The sequence below is a fragment of the Sus scrofa genome, chromosome 17 (genome assembly GCF_054392235.1).
Source record: "Sus scrofa isolate SSC_HxYL_T2T_F1_AM1 chromosome 17, Sscrofa_HxYL_maternal_Yorkshire_Landrace_v2.0, whole genome shotgun sequence".
Classification (NCBI taxonomy): Eukaryota; Metazoa; Chordata; class Mammalia; order Artiodactyla; family Suidae; genus Sus; species Sus scrofa.
The window spans coordinates 63888238-63911879 of NC_139399.1; the positions used below are offsets into that span (position 1 = coordinate 63888238).

Below are 23642 nucleotides of genomic sequence, written 5' to 3' on the forward strand. Positions count from 1 at the left end.
AGACAAATGTGTTTCTGTAACGTTTCTGGTAGATCTTACCCTGCAGTCTCAGGGACCACACCACCTGTAGTAGGATAAGGGGCATACTGTCCAGGGGACTTCGTGTGAATAAGATAGGTGATGACAGTGGTACAAAGCAGTGACACGTTTGAAGGTTGCAGGCTCGTGTCAAAAGTACGTAGAGAAAGAGTTTGGAAGGGGGAGGTGGATGGATTTTGGTGGCCCCACACCAAGTGTGGTTCTGGGCCCTGTGAGGATATGCCAGTGGGTGCTTGATGTTCCTGATAAGACAGATGCAGAAAGTGAGAGCAAGCACTTAGAAATACTCGGCCGTTTGATAATTTTGTTGCGCCTAATAGTAACCAAACACACTTGGTATTATTTGTGCCTTCTTACATCTTTACTCTTCCGGTAATTCCTTTTTATTGTACATTACAAAACTTCTGGGATGGATGGGGAGTTTCACCACAGACGGTTTGAGAATTAAGGAATTCGAGTGGCAGAGGCAGATTTAGTCCGCATTTCTTACAAGGTTTAGGGTTGCAAGCAAGTTACTAATCACGCTACATTTTGGTTTTCGCAACATTTGACAAGTAGATTGTATCATTATTAAATAACTGGATATACCAGGAGCCGCTCATGTAAACAATTGAAAATAATTAAGTATTTAGATCGTGCACGCCTGCTAACTTGTGTATTGCACAAAGTAAATGATCAGTTGAGTTCAGTCTTGTGGAAGAATGAACGGGTCAGGTAACACACAGACTTGCTTCTTTCCAGTGTTCAGTTCATACAGCGAATATCTGTTAAGAATTGGCCTTGTTGGAGTTCCCATTGTGGCGCATCAGAAACGAATCCGACTAGTATCCATGAGGATGCAGGTTGCACCCCTGGCCTCGCTCGGTGGGTGAGGGATCTGGTGTTGCTGTGAGCTGTGGTGTAGGTCCCAGATGTGGCTGTCCCGTGTGGCTGTGGCTGTGGTGTAGGTCCCAGATGTGGCTGTCCCGTGTGGCTGTGGCTGTGGCATAGACCAGCAGCTATAGTCCCTATTCAATCCCTAGCCTGGGAACTTCCATGTGCCAGGCAGTTGCAGTCCTAAAAGAATTATCTTTGCTCCAGACATAGTTCCAACTGCTGAGCATGTGCAAATGAATAAAAATTGCAACAACAGGAGTTTCTGTCGTGGCTCAGTGGTTAACGAATCTGACTAGGAACCATGGGGTTGCAGGTTTGATCCCTGGCCTTGCTCAGTGGGTTGAGGGTCTGGCGTTGCCATGAGCTGTGGTGTAGGTTGAAGACGCAGCTCGGATCCTGCATTGCTGTGGCTCTGGCGTAGGCCAGTGGCTACAGCTCCGATTCGACCCCTAGCCTGAGTAGTGGCCCTAGAAAAAGCAAAAAGACGACAAAAAAAAAAAAAAAAATTGGCAACAACAGACTTCTGCCTATGGGGAATTTATACACTATCAAGTCTACAGTTGAGACAGAACAGTTGTAATTGATAAGTAAATTATAATTAAGAAGTCACTGAGGGGGTACTCAGATGAGCAAATTTGGGAGACTAAGCAGTGGAGCTGTGAGAGGTGAACACAGAGCAGAGAACACGCTGCAGCAGGAACAGGAACTGTGGTATGAATTGCTTATCTGATTTCAGGGGCCACACTTTTTTAATTCCATAAGTGGTGCTTACCAGGCAAATTGCACAGACGTTTGTTTGCAAATGCAAACTCCTTTGTAATCATCATTGAGCAATTTGTACAATCACACATTTCTTCACACGAGTAATTAATACTGATACTTAAATACCAAATTGATAGGCTTTCTTACAAGCTCGTCACATTCTAGCTGTAATTAAAAATCATCAGAGACAGTTCTTTAAGGGAGTGGGTGCAAGACAGCTTTCTGTGGTTTCTCTTGCCCTCCAGTTTTGAACATGAACTAAAGGTAGAAGTAAAAGCACCCGTGCTCTTTTCTTTTCATTTTTTGTCCTTCAGAACTTCTGTTTCCTAATGAAGGTAAATAAAAATATATTATACATATACATTTATTATATGTAAATATATATTTTTGTGAAATATATAATTATACATTATATAAATATAATTTTATTTACAAAATAAAAATACAAAAGATCTTATGCACATTATATACATGTATATATTTGCCAAAGGCATATGCGTTTATAGGTATATATATATCATATATAAAATATATATTTATAGATTATGAAATATTATGTATTTCCATATATAAACACACCTGTGGCAAAAATATAAATACATAATATTTTGTTGTTTTTGTATTTTATATTTGTAAATTTGTATGTTGCTATAAATTGTGTATGATAGACGGTGTATTTCAATATCATAGCCCTTGTATTAAATACTGTCATCTCAGAGGCATGATACAAAAGGGAAAGTCTGGTCAGTTGTGTCAGTGTTCATTGCAGATGTACCGGCTCGGTGATAGTGTACCTTGGTCACTCAGGGTCCCTGGCTTCTGCCCCCTTGTGACTCTGCCTTCCTTTAGGGTCTTGGATAAAGCGTGTCCTCTTCTTCACTGCTTTGTCCTGGAAGTGACATGGAGCACTTCCACTCACATCCTATCAGTGAGAACGAGTGGTACGGCCCCTCTTAGATGCAAGGAGGCCTGGGGAATGCAGCCACGTTTCTTCTTGCCAGCGGCCCCTTCTAACACAACTCTGCACAGTGTAAGGGAACAAAGCCAGTTTGGGGACCAGCCAGCTATCTCTACGGGGATGAGCTGTTCAAGGTCAAAGTCAATCTTTTCAATATCTGATGCCCTTTGCCTACATGACAGCTGAAAAAAATTGAGAGTTCTTCTGTGTAGAGAAAAGCAAAGGGAAAACATAAGCATGTTCTAATACGACTTAATCTTTCATAAATTAGCGCGCTCTGAATAGCAATTAAGTGATAAAATTGAGGGGGATTTTTGTCTTATGGAATTTATCAGCCTGGACGGTTTAAAATGAACCATGAATCTTGTCATCATCTGTACCTTACAACTAGCACCAAATGTATATTTGGACCACGAGGCATTTATTGCTTTCTTATTTACAGGATCACATTAGTGACTAGTGGCAATGATTAAAAACGCTTGATATCGGTGCCATTTGAAAGCGTAATAACGGGAAGAATAATGTCCTGGGACAGCCACTCAAATCAAACTTTGACCGTAGACGAATTAGACCATAGACCATTATGACGAGGGAAATGGCCACTCCTCGTCATAATCGTTTTATATAAAATGTTTTCTGCTTTTTGACATTTTAATCCTGTCACATACTCTTCATATAAGGATATTTCTTTAAATTATTTTGTGACTTCTTTAGTCTATGTAAATACAAATATGTATAGTATATATTGCGTATGTATTTAACACATTAGACTTGTGTTTTTCATTTTTCGGTGAATTCCTGTCTTTATTTAAAAGCATAATATCTGAATTGAGAGCAATGCACATAAGAATCAGGCTGTTAGAATTTCAGTAAATCTTCTCAGCATAATGAACTGAATTCCTTGTACTTTAAGTGTCACGTTGCTCTTTCTTGGACTTAATGCATATTGAGATCTACAAAAATAGATAGCCACAGCGAAAGTTCAAGGTACATAGCAAGATAAAATGGAAAAGAAACCTCAATTCTTAAAAATAATCTTTGGCAAGAAACAAGTGAAATTTAGGAACCAGGTGGATCATGTTTCTCTGGACTTACTTCTTCCACCCCCAAAATTATCATTTTTAATATCTACATTTAAAAGACAATCCCTGTTTCAGCATCAGTTTATTGAAAAGTTATCTCATTCTCAAGAAATATCTTAAGAGCACACATTTTAGGGAAGGGGAAAAAAAGGCTTTTCATTATCACTGAGATGAGCTGAATGCAAAAATTAGGCTTAGAAATAAATAGTAAAGGAAATCAGCTAGGCCTTACAACCCTGAAAATACCTCAACCTCAAACTGCCATGGGGTTGTATGTGCAGCTTGAAGGGGTGTTCCACAAATATTTATTAAATGTTTAATTACACTGAATTAATATCTTTGATGTAAGGTCTCAGGGATTGTGTCAGGACCCCTCTCCACTTTTCTGTACCCAGTCTGTTATCACAGGACACTGCTCTATGTGGAGTCAACAGACTCCTTTGTCCTTTGGTTCTGAATTACATTTGGCCAATCCAAGTGCCAACAGGAGGTTGTAGAAGAGGAGAAAAAGAGAGGTGTGGCCTTTACTGCATCTAGCCCTCGCTCAAGCTTGTCTCAAGCTGCCTGGAACCTCCACTAAAAAGTATAGCACCTCTCAGTGCTGTCATGACTTCACAGATCAATCCTTCCAAGAGTCACTCCCTTCCCTAAAGTATGGTGATGGTAACAGATCTGCTATGACTAGCCCAGGACATGCCAGCATCCCTGTGGTTTTTTTATACCTTGCCCTCACTTTCCAAAATCTCCTAATTCGAGAGTGCCCTCTGTGCCCGCAACCCAGGATGCTGACTGATTCACTGACAGTAATTTACAAAATGTGATGCCTGTGGCTATAGAGGTCCATGCAGTCAAGAATAAAGATAAGACACATACACAGATAAATACAATACATGTTAAAAGCAAAAGGATCACATGAAAACAACGGAAATGTCATGGAAGTTTCAAAGACAGGGTAATTACTTCTTGGGCCATCGGGGAAGATTTTTCTGGAAGACATTGAAATGGGGATTCGAAAGCTGGTCACTGTTTCAGTAAAAGGAAAAATACATTTTCAGGTGAAAGACATAGTGTGAGAAAGAGAGCATTTGGGGAGAATTCCCAGAGGGTCTAGCAGGTAGGACTCTGAGCTTTCCCCACTACGTCCTGGGTTCAATCCCTGGTCTGGGAACTGAGATTCCCCCATCAAGCTACTGCATGCTCAGGCCAAAAAAAAAAAAAGCATTTTTTTGGAGGGGTTGGTTTATTTGGGGAACTATAATTAAATTTTATTGGAATATATTATATATGTCAAGGATAAAAAGGAGAGTAAATGTAAGTAGACCCAGGTAAGTTGAACTCAAATGTTAGAGTGGTTAGAAATTTGGTATTTTTAAATAAGTGGTGCCAAGAGCGAAATGAAAAAGCACTCAAGGCACTAATTATTAGAGAAATGTAAATTAAAACCACAAAGAGATATCACCTCAAATATTTTAGAATGTCTGTTATCAAAAAGATAAGAGATAACAGAGTTCCCATTGTGGCTCAGTGGTAACAAACCTGACTAGTATCCATGAGGACGCTGGTTCGATCCCTGGCCTCACTCCATGGTTAAGGATCCGGTGCTGCCGTGGCGGTGGTGCAGGGTGGCAGCTGCAGCTCCGATTGGACCCCTAGCCTGCAAACTTCCATTTGCCTTGTGTGTGGCCTTAAAAAGACAAAAAAAAAAAAAAAAAAAAAAAAAAAAGTTAAGAGATAAATGCTGGTAAGGACGTACTATTGGTAGGAATGTAATCCACACAGACAGTATGGGAAACAATGTAGAGGTTCTTCAGACCCTTCAAAATAGAATGGACATATGATCCAGCAATTCCATTTCTGGGTATATATCTGGAGAAAGAGAGAGCTGCACCCCAATATTGGTTTCAGCATTATTTACAATAGCCAAGGCATGGAAGCAGACCAAGTTTCAACTGACATATGAATAAAGAAATGATGGCATATATACACATAATAACATATATGTAATATATAATAGGATATATTATACACATGTATAATATTACATATATGTAATATATAATAAGATTATATTATACGTGTGTGTGTGTGTGTGTATATATATATATATATATATAAAATAAGATACTCTTCAGTCATTAAAAAAGGAAGAAAATCCTGCCATTTGTGACAACGTGGGGGAATCTTGATGTCATCATGCTCAGCGGAATACGTCAGAGAAAGAGAAATACTGCGCGATCTCACCCTTAGTGAAATCTAAAAAAACCCCAACTCATGGAACAGATCAGATTTGAATTTGCTGGAGGTAGGGGTTGGGGGTGGGGCAATTAGGTGAAGGTGGTTAAAAGATACATATTTCTAGTTATAAGACAGATGGGTTCTGAGGATATCATGTATAGCATGGTAACCATAGTTAACAATACTGTTTTATATATTTGAGAGTTGCTTGGAGAGCAACTCTTTAAAGTTCTCATCACAGGAAAAAATTGTAACTGTGAGGTGATGGATGTGAGCTAACCTTGTAATCACTGTGCAGCATATACATATATCAAATCATCGTAACTTACACCTTAAACTGATACAGTGTTATAGGTTAATTATATGCACCCTAAACTGATACAGTGTTATAGGTCAATTATATACACCTTAAACTGATACAGTGTTATAGGTTAATTATATGCACCCTAAACTGATACAGTGTTATAGGTCAATTATATACACCTTAAACTGATACAGTGTTATAGAGCAATTATATCTTAATAAAAATGGGGGAATATAAACATATCTGGAAAGAAGTAAAAATAAAAACAAACTCATGGTGGGTTCCTAACTATATGTTGTTGAATGTCAAACTATCATCAACATATAAGCATTTGAGAAGAAAACCTGAGCTTGAGGAAAATTAATTTGGCAGTAAGATTAAAAGGTTTAAAAGGAACCTTTTGGTGGAGTTGTTAGATTCTCACAAGGGCGGAATGTGTGGAATGAAAAGGAACAGTTGACTGGGAAAGTGATGGGAAGAGCTGAAACACGGGGGGACGTGAGAACCAGTCTAAAGAGGCAGGCTTGGAGGAGTATGTCAAAGATGATTCCAGGTGGCAAACGGGCAGGATGGAGGTGGCACTAGTGGCCGTTTGGAAGTCATTAGAAGAAATAGTTTGGAGAAGAAAACACCTTCAATTCTGATTAAAAAAACAAAAAAAAAGACCATAATTCTGCCAGCCCGACATTAAGATGAACTTAAGGAGCAGATGGTCAGAGATGTGAAGCTGGATCCCAGAGAGGAGGGTAGAGCCAGGACACAGGTTTGGGAAAGGTCTAAGAAGGGGTCACGGAGTCACCTGCAGGAAACGAAATGTGGATGAACACTCACACGTGGGAAGAAGAGAAATACGATGAAGAGACATGAATGTGGAGTTGAACATGTTCATGTGTAGAAAGAATTGAGTGCAGTCCCTGGTTCAGAGTAAATGTGTTTCATAAAAAGATGGCTGTTACTGAAGTCACTGTTCGCGTGAGTTAAAGCAAGTCAGGACACGAAGTAGTATGGAGGTTAAGAGGCTTTAAATAAGGATGGATGTTGCTACAGTTTCACATGCGCTGATGTTGCAGCGTATAAAGATGTGTATCTGGAATATATATCTAGAAAGACACAGAGAGCTAGAAAAATAAACAGATAAAGAGATAGCCTGCTCTCTGTCCTCAACTCTTCTGACTTGCTAGGGTCACTATTTATCTTTTGTGTCCCTTCCAGTGAACTGTGGAAGGCTTCGTGGCACCTCTTCAGTATCATCAAAAGCTGTATTGGTGTGTGTTGGTTAAGAGCATGGGCCATCCAGTCAGACGGCCGGGGTCAAAGCTTGACTTCATTTCTTACCAGCTGTGTGCGTTTGGACAAATTGCTTAACCCTTCTGGCCCTCTTTTTTTTCATCTGTGAAAATGAAGTCCTGATATGACCTGTTTCTGTTATGGAAAGGAGTTAGGCGCTTTAAAAGCAACTCTGCTGGTGTGGCTAATAAAGGGTAGTTAATAGAGTGTTTACTGCTTCCTGCTCCCATCTAATTATCATTTCCCTGTTCTCATGTCCTTCCTACGCGTTATCCTCTTTGCTCCCATGTTGCTTCACCCCTGATGTTGTGACGAGCATTGTAGCTGAAGTAGTGAAGTACATTGAGGAAGGTAACGCAGGGAAGAACCCCGTATGAGCACCAGCTTGCCTTTGAAAAGAAGTGTTCTGGAGCTGAGGTTTCCTGGCCATCCTGGCTTTGAGGAACTTGAAGGAGCTTCCAGCTCACTCAGGACCTGTTCCACGACTGAAGTCATCTTCTCCAGTGTGTGCTGTTCTTCAGGCCTGGGCTAAGGTTGGACAAAGCAGTGAGGCATAAGGAGGTGAAAGAAACGGTCTGCATTTAAAAAATAAGTCTGTGGAACAGAAATTTGCAATTAGCATAAGACCCATCATCGGTCCTGGAGTATAAAAATATTAGATCCTCTCTGGCGTTGCCACGATCTGTGGTGTAGGTCACAGATGCGGCTCGGATCCTACATTGCCGTGGCTGTGGCTGTGGTGTAGGCCGGCGGCTACAGCTCCGATTTGACTCCTAGCCTGGGAACCTCCATATGCCACGGGTGTGACCCTAAAAAGATTACATATATTCCTTATACATACACATGTATACCAAAGCAAGAGTAGTTACATCCATCCTGAAAATAGTTTGTCATAATTTGAAACATAAACATACGTAAACAACTTAAAAATCCATAAACAGCTTAAAAATCTTTCCCATCCTTCCATCTAAGTGAAGCTTTGCATATAATATAAAATAGAGGTAGCACGTGATTGTCCTAATCTTCTGACTACACCTGTTTTATTAGTGTGATTTTGTACAAATATGAACTTTTAATGCTTTTAAGAGGTAAATATCAGCCACAGTTAGCCACAGACCCCCACCATCCCCAGTCCCTAAAACCAATCTGATTTGTATGGGGTTTTTGGAGGGTTTGTTTTTGTTTTTGTTGTTGTTTTTAGGGCCACACCCAAGGCATATGGAGAGTCCCAGGCTAGGGATTGAGTTGGAGCTGTACCTGCCAGCCTACACCACAACTCATGGCAACACCAGATCCCCAACCCACTGAGCGAGGCTAGGGATTGAACCAGCATCACCATGGATACTGGTTGGATTTGTTTCCTCTGCGCCACAGTGAGAAGTCGCTGGAGTTTTTTAATACCTGCCAGAATCTCGGGCCATTTGAGGTTGTAGCTTAGTAGGCACCAATGGAAAGACAGGCTTTGGATTGGACTTTATGTATCCACGTTATTCAGGGGGAACTGACTGTCCCAAATTCAAGTCTAGACAACTCATTTATTCAAAATGCATTGAACATTTATATTGAAACTTTTATTGGCAAAATGATGTCACTGATGTTTTATTTCTTATATCTCCAGTGTTAGAAATACTGTCACTTTTCATTTACATGTGTAGAACCCACCTGACATGCCCCAGGGAAAGGAACATGAAAGTCTTTTCTTTTGTGGTCCGCAACTTAGATATCCACAATTTTGTACTTGTCAATCATACCTCAATAAAGCGGGGGGACCAAAAAGAATCTGGGCTTTTCGAAAATCCAATTGCTCATTACCCCTATTCTTGTCAAAGGCGTATTTTCATAAACATTTGCACACTCTAAATCTTGGAGGAACAGCATATTAACTAGTTTTATTTTTTTCTAATCACTGGCTCATTTAACATGAAAAAGTAAATGACATTCTAGCTTATTTCATTTATTTTTTTTATTGCTTTTTTACTAAAAACTGTAAAAGGGAAAGGCCTTAGGTACCATAATGTGCAAGCATGAATGATTAGATGGATGCAAATACTCAGTTAATCACCAAAGAACACCATTTTGGGGTCTGCATGGCCTTCTTTATAGTGGCAGTAAAGACTGGGGGATATTTTGGCGTTAATTCTTCACATAAAATGTTAATGAGATGCACAACGGATGGATTCTTTCACTTCTGGATTTTAAAAGTTATAGTCTGAGCCAGGGTTCTGTTTATCCTAAGAAGGATGTTTTTTAAGTGGTAGAATCCTAAGGACTTCTTAACAGCTGTCTTCATGTTTCTGATAGATTTTTCTTTAACAAGTGGCTAAGAAAACAACCTAAAACAACTCAAGCACTGAAATATGATCATTTATAAGTGCAGCGTGCTTTGAAGTCATCTTAGGTTGGGCTGCCTGGCAGACAGGTTCTGAGATGGAGAAGGGATGCAGCATGGTGTGCTCTTGGGAGGGAAGGAGAAGAAAAACTGAGAAGAGGGGAGAAGCCTTGGGATGCAGCCACGATGAAGGTCCAGGCCAACCCCTGGGGGCCTCTAAAACTGGGAGGCCCTTTAGGGTGCCCTGCATTGGGGTGAGGGGGCTGGGCTTTTATAGTTCTCTCTTGACAAATGATTGCATGTGGGCTGACCTAGGAAGGGGCATGACCTCAGGAGATTGTTTCTGTTGAGGCATTTCCCAGACAGCCCTTAAGAGTCGGTTTACCAAAGTGACCCCCCCTAGATGGCTTGGAAGGATGACTGGATGTCGTGGCCCCGTGGCGGTTGGGGAAGGGTTCTTCCTCCCAGGCACCTGGTCTCTTCTTCACTCAAATGCTTCTGCATGGGCTTCTTCGTGCAGAATCTGGGGAAAGGACTATGACATCATCTTATTGAGGCCGTTTCCCTCAGGCTCCTGGTCCTCCACGCATCTTTTTGCTTGTGCACACAGAGCAGTCCCCTTATTGATGGCCAGCAGTTTGGCTGCAGGGACAAATACTGGTAATTATCTGCCTGACACTCCAGGTCTGGCCTTCCGGCTGCCACGTGGACCCCGCCGTTCATCGCAGCGTTCGTGTTCACCTGGCTTCTGTTGTTTGGGGCTCCATCATTTCTATCACTATTAACCCTGCCGAGTAATGACGTCTCCTACCATGAGCCCCGGTCTGCTGAGAATAGACGCTGCTGCACTTGGCGGTGCGGGGGCCTCTCCCTGCAGCACGTCCCCTGGAGCTTTGGTGAAGTGCTTGCCTCTCCCAGCCACCCGAAGAACATTGTCATCGCGTGGTTTCCAGACTAATAGCACATACCCGTCACGGCTGCCCCCTGAGCTGAGCCTCTGCTTCCCCTCCTCCACTCTCTGCCCTGGCGTGGGCATTTCCACCTCACTTGCTCTGTGCAGCTTCTGGGAGCCATCCCAGCAGGGTGTGCTCGGGCTGTTTGTACCATCGTGTTTAGTTTTCCTTTTTTTGGGGGGGGGGGAGGGGGCTACCTCTGTGGCATGCAAAAGTTCCTGGGCCAGGGATCAAACCATAGCAGTGGCCTGAGCCGCAGCAGTGACAATGCCAGAGCCTTAACCTGATGAGCCACCAGGGAACTCCTCTGTTAGTTTTCATGCATAACAAATTGAACACTTTAAAATAGCCCCCATTCGTTACCAGCTGTCCACCAAGTGGGCTCCACTGGGCTCCCTAGTGTCAGGGATCATCAGGCTGATGTCAGGATGTCTGCTGGGTGGGAACCTTATCTGGAGCATCCACTTCCAAGGTCGTTCAAAAACTGGAGATTTTAGAAAATATGTTGGCAACATTCTAGATTCAGACTTTTACTTTTTATTTATTTATTTTTGCCTCTGAAGGTTGTGGTTGTAGTCTTCCTTCCCTTTTCTCTATCATAACTTGCCTCAGTGAATCTGTTAGTTCTCTGTCTCTTTCACACTTGGGTATTGGTATCTTTGCTCACTTTTAAAAACTCTTAATTTCGCTTTTAATCCTGACTTCCTAGGGGTCACCCCTGTGTCTGCATAGATTTGTGTCAGCCAGCGATTCTGCACAGAGGTTATGCTCACGTCAGCTGGAGTCAGTCAGGCGTCCGTCTCTACCAACGGATTTGTTTGTCGCTGAAGCACATTCAAAGTTCAGAAGGTGTTCAGTTCTGCCCTGGATTTCACCTTCTCCCGGGCCCTTTCGCATCTCCTACGCAAATACTGCAGCCTCAGGACTAACCGGGAGTGTGTGGCTGGCATGGCCCTCTCCAGACTCCATCGTCTGTGTTTGCAGCCTCAGCCTGGAATGTGCTGCCTGACCTTGAAACCTCAGGCCAGCATATCCAGTGGCCTGTGCCACTTGACTAACTGCTACATAGCCACTTTTAATATCAATTGCTGCTGGGCGTGGCCATGACCCACTGCTTCATCTCCCGTAAACTTCAAAGAGGGCAGAAGGGCTGCCAGCCCCCATGGCCTGTCTCATGGAACAAGCCCAGCCTAGAGATCCCAGAGCACCCCAGGTTTCCTCTTGTTCTGATCCCCAGTTGATCAGATTTTTCACCACTTCTCAGATTGTTGGAAGATGTGGGGTTGGTTTCCAGAGCGCTGAAACGCCTGTGGTTCTTTGTGCCTCTCCGTAGTCGCTCTTCGGAGAGAGGGTTTGCCCATCTCCTTACTTGACTGTGGTTCAGCTTGTGGAGCCTTCTTTCACAATCTGTGAATCATCTCATTTTCTTTCCCAAATTAATTTAGAGCCAGCTCAGATTGCTTATGAGCAGAGAACGCTAATGAATAAAACTAGATGTGAGGGCTTATTTTATGAATCAGCATTTGAGAAATGCACTTTGCTTTGCTCATTTTGTAGGATGACAGAGTACCTTAGATGAAAGAATTTTGCCTGCTTTTCAGACACATTTTCTTTTTCCTGTGAAAACAAGCTCTTGACTGAAGAAATCAGGAACATCCGAAAGGAAGCTCCCTGGAGAGGAAGCCCTGCTCCCCCTGTTCACACGCGCTGTTGATGGAGAGCTCTCTTCGTGTCTGAGAACTCCTGAGACACGAGGATGCTGAGCTCCGTTAGAGCTTCCAAGTGTGAGAAAGCCAACCAGGCCACATGTAATATCCGAAGACCTATTTGGAAGGCTAACTTATGAGACTGCTTAATGCTGGAAGCAAGACAGTCCTTGGAAATTTCTTTATAACCACTTCACTTTTAATCAGAAGGAAGTAGAAGTCGTTCTGAAACGGAGGCCTCTCCACTTCCTGGGAACATCAGAAGCAGGGCTCTGAGGCGGATCTGAGACTGTACCAAGGCTCCAGCTGTGATGTGGGCAGTGGCCTGATAGCGGAAGAAGGCAGGCCACCCGCACGGCCCGTCAGAGCTCTAGCCAGCTCTCCACTGTGCCAATAACAGCTGGGAGGCAGCATGGACTTGGAGTGGCTTTAAACAGCGGTGACCTTTCAGTAGAATTTCCTCTCCATTCACCCGGGCATTCAAGAGGTGAACGAGAAGGCCTGAGACAATTTCACCTGCATCTCCTCTTTTCACGGAGCGAATTAAACACGACTATGTGTACAGACGTGAAAAGCATTCTTTCTTTCGTGGATTGTATCGGAGCTCTGCTGTCCTTGGAAGGCAATCAGAAGTTCCTTCTCCTTTGCCAAGAAGATCAGCCTGTGCCGAAGAATCATGTTTTAAATAGGGATCATACAAAAAGCGAGTGGTTCTGCTCTGAAGCTGAGTGAGATTCTTCCCCTGAATTACAATCACCAAGAGGTCAGAACATTTCCTGGCTGCGCTTTCACGAGCCACATGAGAAGACTCTTCGAAGAAAGCGCTCTCTGGAACCGGGGGTTCAGCTCGCTTCCTGGTCTTGAGTGAAAGATGCAGATGTGGTCCTTGGGCCCCAACATGTTTGCAGTTTCCAGAAGGAAAACTAGCTTTTGTGCGCACAGTCGTTTTCTAGAATTTAACAAACGCTTGAGCCTGAGGATGGGGCCAGTCGCAATGGTCATAAATATATAAGTATCTTCTTTGTATTCTTATGCTTTTGTGTAGTTCCTCCCAGATATCAGCTCCTTCCTATATATTTGTAGTATCCACAGGTTGTTTCAGCCCCAGCCTCCCCCTCTGTGCTTACAAATGTGCACTATTTCCTCTGAATATTGTTGGGAAGAATGAAAAGAGCTTCATCTCGAAAACTGGTGCCAAAAGGCCCATTTATTCTGGTTCTTACAGGTGTGTGTATGTGCCTGTGTGTGTGTGTATAAGGAAATGGTCAAGTTCTTACCAATAGATACGATAAACATCCTGAACAGTCTAAAATCACCCTTGAAAATGGATCTTACGATATTCCCCCCACAGCCAGTTTTTCCTCTTTTCAGTGCTGTCTTGCGAGCTGTGTCTTTAGTTGAACACCAGCTGAAGTGGGTGAATTGTGTTTAGGGACCAAAACAAATGAACAGACCATCAGCTTTAAATTAAAATTAGAAGCCCAGGCACACCGTGAAAGGAGAATAAGACTGAGACCAGAGTAGGGAAGACAAGGTTCTTGCCTCCCACGTCCTGCTCACTTTCAGGTCTTCAGGAGCAAAATAGCCAGCGCTGTTGAAAGTAGCCTTTTATCTTATCTTAATGCTCATTTTTAAATTAGTTGCTCCACACCTAGAAACAAATTGCATTGGTTTAACTATGTGTGTTGTAGCCTGCGTGATATATTCATACTGAACACAGACACACTTTGCAACAGTGGTAATATATGCATGTTATTTTCCACATTCTTCGACAATTATTTTTCCCCATGCGTTCTGGCTTAGACCTTCTGACGTACACCTTCCCCTATTAAACATGCAGCTTTAACGCTCTCCTCTGATAAAAACAAGTGCAGTAAGGGGCTCTTGTCAAGAGTCCTTCATCCACTAGGTTAGGCACACCACCCCGTCTCTGGAGTTCTCCTGATTATTTGAGTGGTTTGATTCCCACAAGATTTGGGGAAATTACGTATAAAAAAGGAAAGGCGAGGGGAAATGCTGGGAGAGTCAGGGATACGGTGGGTCCGCCACCAAATGAAAGAGCGCTGATAGATTCCCACCAGTCATCAACACTCAGATTTGTTTGGAACGCAATTGATCTTGTCAGGGCTAAAAACCCATCTGCCTGTGCCGTTGCCATCCTCAACAAGGAAAAATAATTAGAAAAGTCCTTAATTAGTGTTCCATTTCATCTCCCATTGTCAAGGTGAATACTTTGATTAAAGTTTGTACCCAGGAGTAGCTACAAACCTATTTGAATTTTCATAAACTTCTGTAATTTTCCTGCCTTTCACCATCTCAACCAAAACGGCCATCCCGGAGACTGGCAGTAGCAGGGAAGGATTTTAAGCAATTGGAAGCGTTGGTTTTCACCAAGATCCGAACCCTGAGGAACAGATGGTCGAGCTTTCTTTTCTGCCGAAGTTACAGACAAGTTCCTAAGCCATCAAGTTCCTCAGCCATCGTCCAGCTGCTCCTGTGACCAGGGTCAGCCTGCCCCGAAGGCGATGCTTGGCCGTGTCTGACACAAGAGTGCAATAAAATGCATGTTCCAGGGATTGCTCTTAGATTTTAACTCCATAATCGGATGGCAGTAGGGTCCAGGTACTTGAATGTTCATCTCCCCTGGGATTCTAAAGCAGAAATACTCCTTTTTCCCTCTATCCAGGACTCCCATTTACCTTATGACTACTAATACTTGTGGGAAGAGTTTGGGCAAGCCACCTTTGGGACTCAGCTATTTCTACTGGGAAGCCTATTAATTTAGAAATATAAGTCTCTCTTGTTATCTTCTATCTGCTTTCCTGATTGGTTTTAACCTCTTAGTCATTCATTTGTTAAGCAAGTATTTATTGATGACTTCCTATGTACAAAGCAGTTTGCGATGATTTAGGAGTGAAAAACAAACAAACAAACAAAAAACTGATACCATCAGGGGGTTTATATTCTAGTGAAAGGACGTAAAGAAGAAAGAATTACCCTCGTATTTAGGACACCAGAGGTGCTGAACACCACGGCAAAAATGTAAGCAGGGCCCAAGGGTAAAGTGCGGGCAGTAGGTTCTTTTTTTACCTACTTGAAGTTGGAGCTTTGAATTAGCTCCCCTCATGGTCAGGAATTCTCTGGTCACTTACGCTTCACATTGTGCCAAAAGGTAAAGCCAACACAGAAGAAAAAAGAGGGGGAAATATAGCTTCTATATTTGGATTGAGCGTGCTGCAGACTCCCAATCTATGCCTCCATTTTTCTGTAGGACATTAGTGGGGAAGCTATTAAATCCACTCCACCATTTTTCCATTTCACTTTATTTTTATTAAAGTATAATTGATTTACAGCATTGCGCCAGTTTCTGCTCTACAGCAAAATGACCCAGCCATACATATGTACATATTCCTTATGCTATCTTCCATCATGGTCTGTTCCAAATGATTGGATGTGGTTCCCTGTGCTAACAATAGGACCTCATTGCTTACCCATTTGAAGTGCAATAATTTGCATCTCCTAACGCCTCCACTCCCTCTCCCTCCCCTTTGGCAACCACAAGTCTGTTCTGTTAGGTCTGTGAGTCTGTTTCTCTTTGGTAGATAGATTCATTTGTGCCATGTTTTAGATTCTGCATGTAAGTGATATCATATGGTATTTGTCTTTCTCTTTCTGACTTACTTCACTTAATATGATAATCTCTAGGTCCATCTTTGTTGCTGAAAATGGCATTATTTTGTCAATTTTTATGGCTGAGTTCCATTGTATGTATCTACCATATCTTAATATATCTTCATATTTTAAGATATATCTTCATATCTTCATATATATATCTTAGCATATCTTCATCTGTCAGTGGACATTTAGGTTGCTTCCATGTCTTAGTTCTTGTGAATAGTGCTGCAGTGAACATTGGGGTGCATGTGTCTTTTTGAATTATGGTTTTCTCTGGATAGATGCCCAGGAGTGGAATTGCTAGATCATGTGGTGGTTCAAAATTTAGTTTTCTAAGGAATCTCCATACTGTTTTCCATAGTGGATGTAAAAATTTATATTCCCACCAACAGTGTACATATACTCTTCCATTTTTTAATTAGACAAAACATTAAATTCCCTTTTTGATTAAAGAATACATTGTCCTTGTCCTTTGCAACCAAAAATTCTAACATACTCTAATAACATTTATTTTTAAGAAACAAAATCTACTTTGCTTTCTCACTGCGTAAGACTATTACTGAAAATTTAGGAAATGCAGACATCGTATGTCTTGATTCTATCCTTTATCTCTCTGTATCTTAGTGTTCTTTCAACATTTCCAGGAGGGCAAGAAGCTAGTATAAGGGTCAGCAAACCTTTGCTGTAAAGAGCAGATAGTAAATATTGTAGCTTACTGCAGACCAAATGATCTCTGTCACAGCCACTCAGGTCTGTCCTCGTAGCATGAAATTAGCAATAAATGATTGTATGGCTGTGTTACAATAAAACTTTATTTACAAAATGAGGTGGCGGGCCAGATTTGGCCTGAGAAATGTCATCTGCTAATCCTTGAACTATGGGATAGAGAGGAAATAATAATCAATGAATAGCAGTTTAGCATCGTGTTAAACATAGATTTGGAGTCAAGTCGACCTGACTTAAAATTCCAGCTTTATTGTTTACTTTCTGTGTGATCTCAAAGAAGTTCATTTCTCTAAATTTCAGTTTCATCCTTGGTTAAGTGAATATCTTACAGAGTCTATAGCCAAGAGGAAAGCATAGTAATAGATTATATTATTAAAGTAGGAAAATCAAATAGTATGTGAAGAACTTATTGTTCTGGGTGCAATAATAATAATAATGCTTATGATGTTATTTTTTGTCATCAACAAAGGAACACATTTCTATCTAGAAGTAAACTATCACGCTTTTTCATGCTTTTATTTTAGTTCTACACTGTATAAGAATGTGATTCATTGCCTCTATGGATACCTTTCATTCAAAAACTAATTAGTGTTTTTTCTTTCTACAAGGGTGCAGGTCCACTTAAAAACCCAGGCAGGCTTTCCTAGTTCACTCCTGCACACAGGTGGCCTCAATGTACTGCCCATGTGCCGTGCTGGCTCTGGTCCTAGATGTTGCTGTAGGAAAGTGTGTGTGTGTGTGTGTGTGTGTGTGTGTGTTAGATGTTGCTGTAGCAAAGTGTGTGTGTGTGTGTGTGTGTGTGTGTGTGTGTGTGTGTGTCCAGCCTCAGTGGTTAAGGTGGGTTGTGATATCTGTACTCAAAATGCTCCCAACCCTCACCCTCTCTGGTAGGGTTGAAATTACTCTAGGTCTTCACTGCCATGACAATTTGTGTCCTTCTGTGATATGGCGATTTTTAAGGAATACATATTTGGTCTTCATCCACAGTTCCTGGCTCACCATACCTAAAACCCTTGGAATTTCCTAAGTGTAGAGAGAGATCAAGCCATCTTTTGTTATGTAAATGAGATGACCTTTGGAGAGCTCCTAAGAAAGAAGACTGGTTGCTAGGACAACCAGTCCCGTAATCTGAGAGTTGAAACTGTCAGTCCCACACCTGATTTCCTGGGAGGGAAGAGAGGCTACAGATGGAATCAATAGCCACGGGCAATGATTTAGTCAGTCATGACTATGTAATGAAGGCTCTAGAAAAACCCCGAAAAGATAGCGTTTTGACCATTTTTGGAGCTTCACACTGGGGACCCAGGACACATCCTTGTACCACTGTGCCTGGCCCCCTCTTCCATGAGGACGGAAGCTCCTTTGTTCAGGATCTCCCCCTCTGTTTCTCTTCATCTGGCTGTTGATTCATATTCTTTAATACCCTTTAAAATAAGTCAGTAACCTAGCTGTTCTGGCAAATTAATCAATCCTGAAGCGGGGCCAGGGGAACCTCTGCTTTATAGCCAGGGGGTTAGAAACACAGGGGACAGCCTGGACTTGCTGTTGGCCTCCTGCAGTGGAGGGAGTGGTTGGAACCTCCAGTTTGTAGACAGCTGGCCAGAAGTGCACGTAGCATCCTCTGGGCTTGTGACTGGTGTCTGAAATGGAGGGTGTTCATGTGGGACTACTGCACCTGTGACCAACCTGTGGAGACTGATGCTATCTCCCGCAGAAGGTGTAGAATGCAGCTGGATTTTCACATACCCTGCTGGTGTCCAAGAGGTGCTTGTAGGGCAGAGAAGCCTCTACCCACATGGGTTGGAATTGGGTCCCGGAACTCTTTTCAGCATCTAAGAAGAACTCCTTATGAGCTGGTACTTCCTTTCATGGGATCCTAATAGAATTTATTCTGGCAAATAGTCTTGGTGTCTGTAGTAGGAAGTGGGCCTTTCCTAGGCATCAAGGCAGGTGAACCTCTGATCTCTGTTCTTTCTTTGGGTAGAATAGGGATAAATCTGTGGGAACATGTAGGCTAGAAGAATATGTTACACAAGAACTGATTGTTCTTAATAATCTGTAGTACTTCAGATAAAGCTCAATAGAACTGGTTAAAAAAGACTTATTTGCTAAAGAAGCTAAGGCAACAAACAGACTACAAGAGTGGAACACAATGTACAAATCAGCAATAATAAAGGGCCCGTGATACAGTGCAAGAGAGATCATTTGGGAAAATCCATTCCTAGCCTGGCACCACATTTTCAAAGGGGTATTGGTAAGTTCCTCTATATCAAAAACAAACAAAAAAACCCATGATAGAGATCATCTGGAAATAAAGTCATATTGTTGAAAATTGTTTTCACATTTTTTCACAGCTTCCAGATGGGAAGGAGAACTGTAGTAGGAGGGACTTCAGTCAGTAGGAAGAAAATATTAATTATGAGAAGTTATAGGAAGGCATTTTTGGTTAATATTATAGGAATATTATTTATATGTATTCTTACTTTAGAAAGAGATACCCTTCTAGCAATTAGAGATATCTCAAAACTGAATAGGTCACCTTCTGAAAAATATTAGATCCTTTTAGTTAAGAGCTTAATTTGAGGTTAAAATAAGCTTTGTTTTGAAAATTTCCTAACTTCTCTGAGCCACTGGTTTTAAATTTTCAAAGCGATAATGGCAATAACAGTCATAAGTATTGTTATGAAGATGAAACGATAATGACATGTTCTTAGAACAGCACTTACACTCAAACAAATATGTTTATGTTGCCCTTGATGAGTGACGAGCTTCCCATCTCCCAGGTGTATTCAGGTAGAGTCTGGATATTCTACCTGGAATAGCATATAGGGGATTCTGGTGTTGAATTGGAGGTTGGAGTAGATTGTTTGATCACGTGAGTTTGGATCACCTATGAATTGATCCTCTGATACTTGAGAGACATCTGAGTTTTCTGTCCAACACAATGCAAATAACAGTGATGTGTGTTCTTCTTCACTGGAGCTATGAAAAACCACTTGTGATTCTCCAGCTCTCTCTGGTCCTGTAGGAGTGCGTATGAAAGGTCTTGCATTGAAATAGCTCATTCATCGAATGGAAAACAGATGTTTGGGAGTCACCCATCTCAGAAAGAAACCAAATGAGTGAGAAGTAAACGCTGTGAGAAGCCACTGAGATGGTGGGGTTTTTCATTAAAGCAGCATAACCTAACCTACCCTGGCTACTTCAGAGGCAGCTAGCAGAAGAGACTGTGGTTAGAGGTGCAGGCTAGGGTCAGATGATATGGGGGTTTGTAGGCCAGAATAAGTGAGACTCTATAAGCAAAAGTAATGACAGCAGGGAAATTGTAGGATCTCTCAGCTCCTGAATCACAGCATTGTCAAAGCTCTTTGACTCTCAAACCCAAATCTCAAAAAATCTGCATGGTCTGCTGAGGCCCACCTCCTCACCCTACAGCAAGTATAGGAGGGCCCCTGAGAAAGTGAGAAAGTCAACTAAATATACTTTATGGATTTGAGGGCAAAAGAAAAAAAAGTAAAGAAAACATCCAATACCGTAAGCTCTACAAAGACCTCTTTCTACTCATCACCTCCTTGGTCGATCTTTTCTCTACCACAACCATTTTTTTTCTATTTTTTCTTTGTTTTGTTTTTGTTTTCTGACTTTTGCAAAGTATTTTGCCAAAAAGTATTTGTCAAATAAAGAATTAACGTATAACTGTTTGTTGTAATTTTCTTTTTCTATCTTTGTATTTTCTTTTAAAGAAGAAAAGATTGCCAAATTCTAAACTTCATTAAATGCACACCTGTCTAAATGCTAAACCTGAGTCATCATTAACGTAATAAGCCGAGTAACCATATTCTCTCTTTTTTTGTTAACAATCAAATCAAATTTTATGTCATGCATGGAAGTCAGTGACTGTGTGACCATGTGTCTAATTTTAAAGTGTTGTTGTTATAATGATGATATTCTTGTCTAACCTTTACAGAGGGTTTAGTACTGCTATACATCAGGCATAGGTCTAAGACTGTATAGTACTATCTCATTTAATATTTACAATGATTCTATAAAGTACATTTTAGTTTCATGCCATTTTATATGTAAGGAAACTAAAGCTCAAGAAAAGTTTAGTAAGTTGACTAAGGTCACGTAACTGATATGTGGTTGAACTAAAATTAAGTCAAGGCAATTTGACCAAGGATCCTATATTCTTAATATATCTAAAAACTGTGATAACATAAGAAAGCTAATGAGGAAGACATTTACTTAAATTTGCGAGTGCTTACAGAGTGAGCACTCTGTGATTTGGGGGCAGGTATGTGGTGACATTTTCTCTGTCCTGAGATGGAAGGTTACCTCTGGGCATTGTAGAAAGATGTGTTACATAGTATAGGTTATTTAAACTCTTTGAATCTCTACTTCCTTGTCTATATAAACTAGGGATTTTATATAGTCTTTTTTTTTCTTCTTCTTCTTTTTGCCTTTTTCTAGGGCCACTCCTGCGGCACATGGAGGTTCCCAGGCTAGGGGTCTAATCCAGGCTGTAGCCTCTGGCCTATGCCAGAGCCATAGCAATGCAGGATCCAAGCTGTGTCTTGAACCTGCACCACAGCTCATGGCGACGCCAGATCCTCAACCCACTGAGCAAGGCCAGGGATCAAACCCGCAACCTCATGGTTCCTAGTCAGATTCATTAAGCACTGAGCCACAGTGGGAACCCCGGATTTTATATAGTCTGGATTCCTTTTGGATTTTACATATTCTTGACTCCTGTCTTTTGATTTATTGTGGCGAAAACTGTCACATGAACTGAAGGTAAATATGCAAGACAATTGTTAGGATCTACATGGTGATAGCATTTCCTTGAGGTTAAGTATCCCATCCAAGTTCATGGTGTTACTAAGTAAAAGAGACAGCACTTAGAGGCCCTTCTTTTCCAATAGCTTTCCTGTTGCATGCCTCTGAAAAGATACTAATTTATTATTTGGTCTCTCTCAACTACAAATCACCTTATTTTTCCTTTTTCTAAATCATTTTAGTGGACAAGAAGCTACAGAGAAAGCCTGTGTATCACTGTCAGATCTCCTTTTGGACAATATCACCCTGCCATGTTTCTGTCGAAGTGAATCGGCAACACTGTTGGGAGAAAAAAATATTTAAAGTAAGAGTCCTCATTGTTCATTCAGGAACAGTGTCCACAGGAGGAAGCTGGTGCGGGGACAGGGGTGATCGCCAGGGCAGACTGGATATAATTAGGAGCTGCTGGTACTGCTCTGGGATCCCTGGTACTTCTGCACTCACTTAAAAGGGCAGTTTCTCTTTGCCTGTCATGGCTTTCATTCTGCTCCTGTGGTTCCCAGTCAGTTGTGGCCATCCCTGAACAGACTTCTATATTGTATGTGTGGACAGCGTCTGTGACCCACTGACCTTGTTTAAAATAGGGGAACTGGGGCGCTTTCTTCTAAGCATAGGGAAACCAGCAGTGCTGGGGTGTACTGGCTAGACTGAAAAGTCTTCAGAGGCTGTTTTCAGGACTTCCTAAAAATCAGGGGGATGGAACTAGAGGTGAGAGGCTTGAAACTATTTTTATACCTGATTTGAATTTGCTTTGTGAAATATTGATCCAAGAAGAGTCCTTATCACAATACCTACTCACACAGCCCTTTGGCGAGAAGGGAGGGAACAGTTCCTTTCGTCCTTAGCTCAGATTCCTGGGGTTGACCAGGAGCACAAGGGAAGGGTGTGGGCCTATAGCTCGTGCTAATTGTTATGATTGCCTTCCATCCCCATGTCAGATGATGCTGAAATAGCCTCTGGTAGGACGGCTAGCACTTACTTTCAGGACTATATGCCCATGAGTTTTTATTTCAGGTAGACCAAGTCTCAGAAAGTTCAGATGTGTATGTGCCTCTACCTGATAAAATTCCATCAGGATCCCAATGGTAAGACGAAAGAGAGGGTCCCTAAAAATGCATTTTCTGAAAATATTTTGAGAGTCACCATTTGGTATCCAGGCATAGGCAATATCCTCTAGAGACAAGTCTTGACTTGAGGGATAAAGACAGAATTTATTGCAAATATAGAGGACACGGAATACTCTACAAAAAGAGAGAGAGAGAGGGAATCCATAGCCAGTGTGGGCGTGTGGATTTGGATTGATTTGCAAAATAGTTGGTCTAGGACTCTTCTAAGACTCTGAGTCTAGCTACTCATAAAAAAAACATACTTCAGCCTCCACTGGCACCACATAGGGGAGGCCATAAAAGATGCTCAACAAAGTTCTTGGAAATGGGAGGCAGGGTACTGACATCATGTGTCATCCTAACGGTGTACTATTTAGCCTCTGTGACTCTGTGACGATCTTATTGTTGATGCTCGGTTATTTTCTTATGTTTATAAAGTAAACTTCATTCTGTGGGATGCAGTTCTATGTTTTGGCAAAGGCATAGACTAATGTTATCCAGCCCCACAGCCATGGCACAGAACACTTCCATTATCCCCCAAATCCCTTTCTGTTTCTTCTTTCTAGTCAGCCCTCCCCTCCACCATCAGCCCATGGCAACCAATAATCTCCTTTCCACTCTATAGTGTTCCCCTTACACATGCGTCATATAATGGAATTATCCATGCGTAGCCTTTTGAGTCTAGCTTCTTTCACCAGTGCATGCGAGAATTCATGCATGCCGCCGTATGTCTCGATAGTTGACTCTTTTATTGATTACTGAGCCATT

The 23642-nt window shown here is 41.8% G+C and overlaps 1 long non-coding RNA gene across 3 annotated transcripts in view; it reads left to right on the plus strand.

Moving 5' to 3' along the window:
• Nucleotides 1-23642, plus strand: part of LOC110257443 (uncharacterized) — a 678610-nt gene that overhangs the window by 474597 nt on the left and 180371 nt on the right. The window contains exon 5 of one of the 3 annotated variants that reach the window (XR_014832643.1): nucleotides 11535-13555. The exons of the other annotated variants lie outside the window; for them this stretch is intronic. This is a non-coding gene — a long non-coding RNA (uncharacterized LOC110257443). Of the gene's footprint in view, nucleotides 1-11534; nucleotides 13556-23642 lie in introns of those variants that run through there. 3 annotated transcript variants of the gene reach the window in all.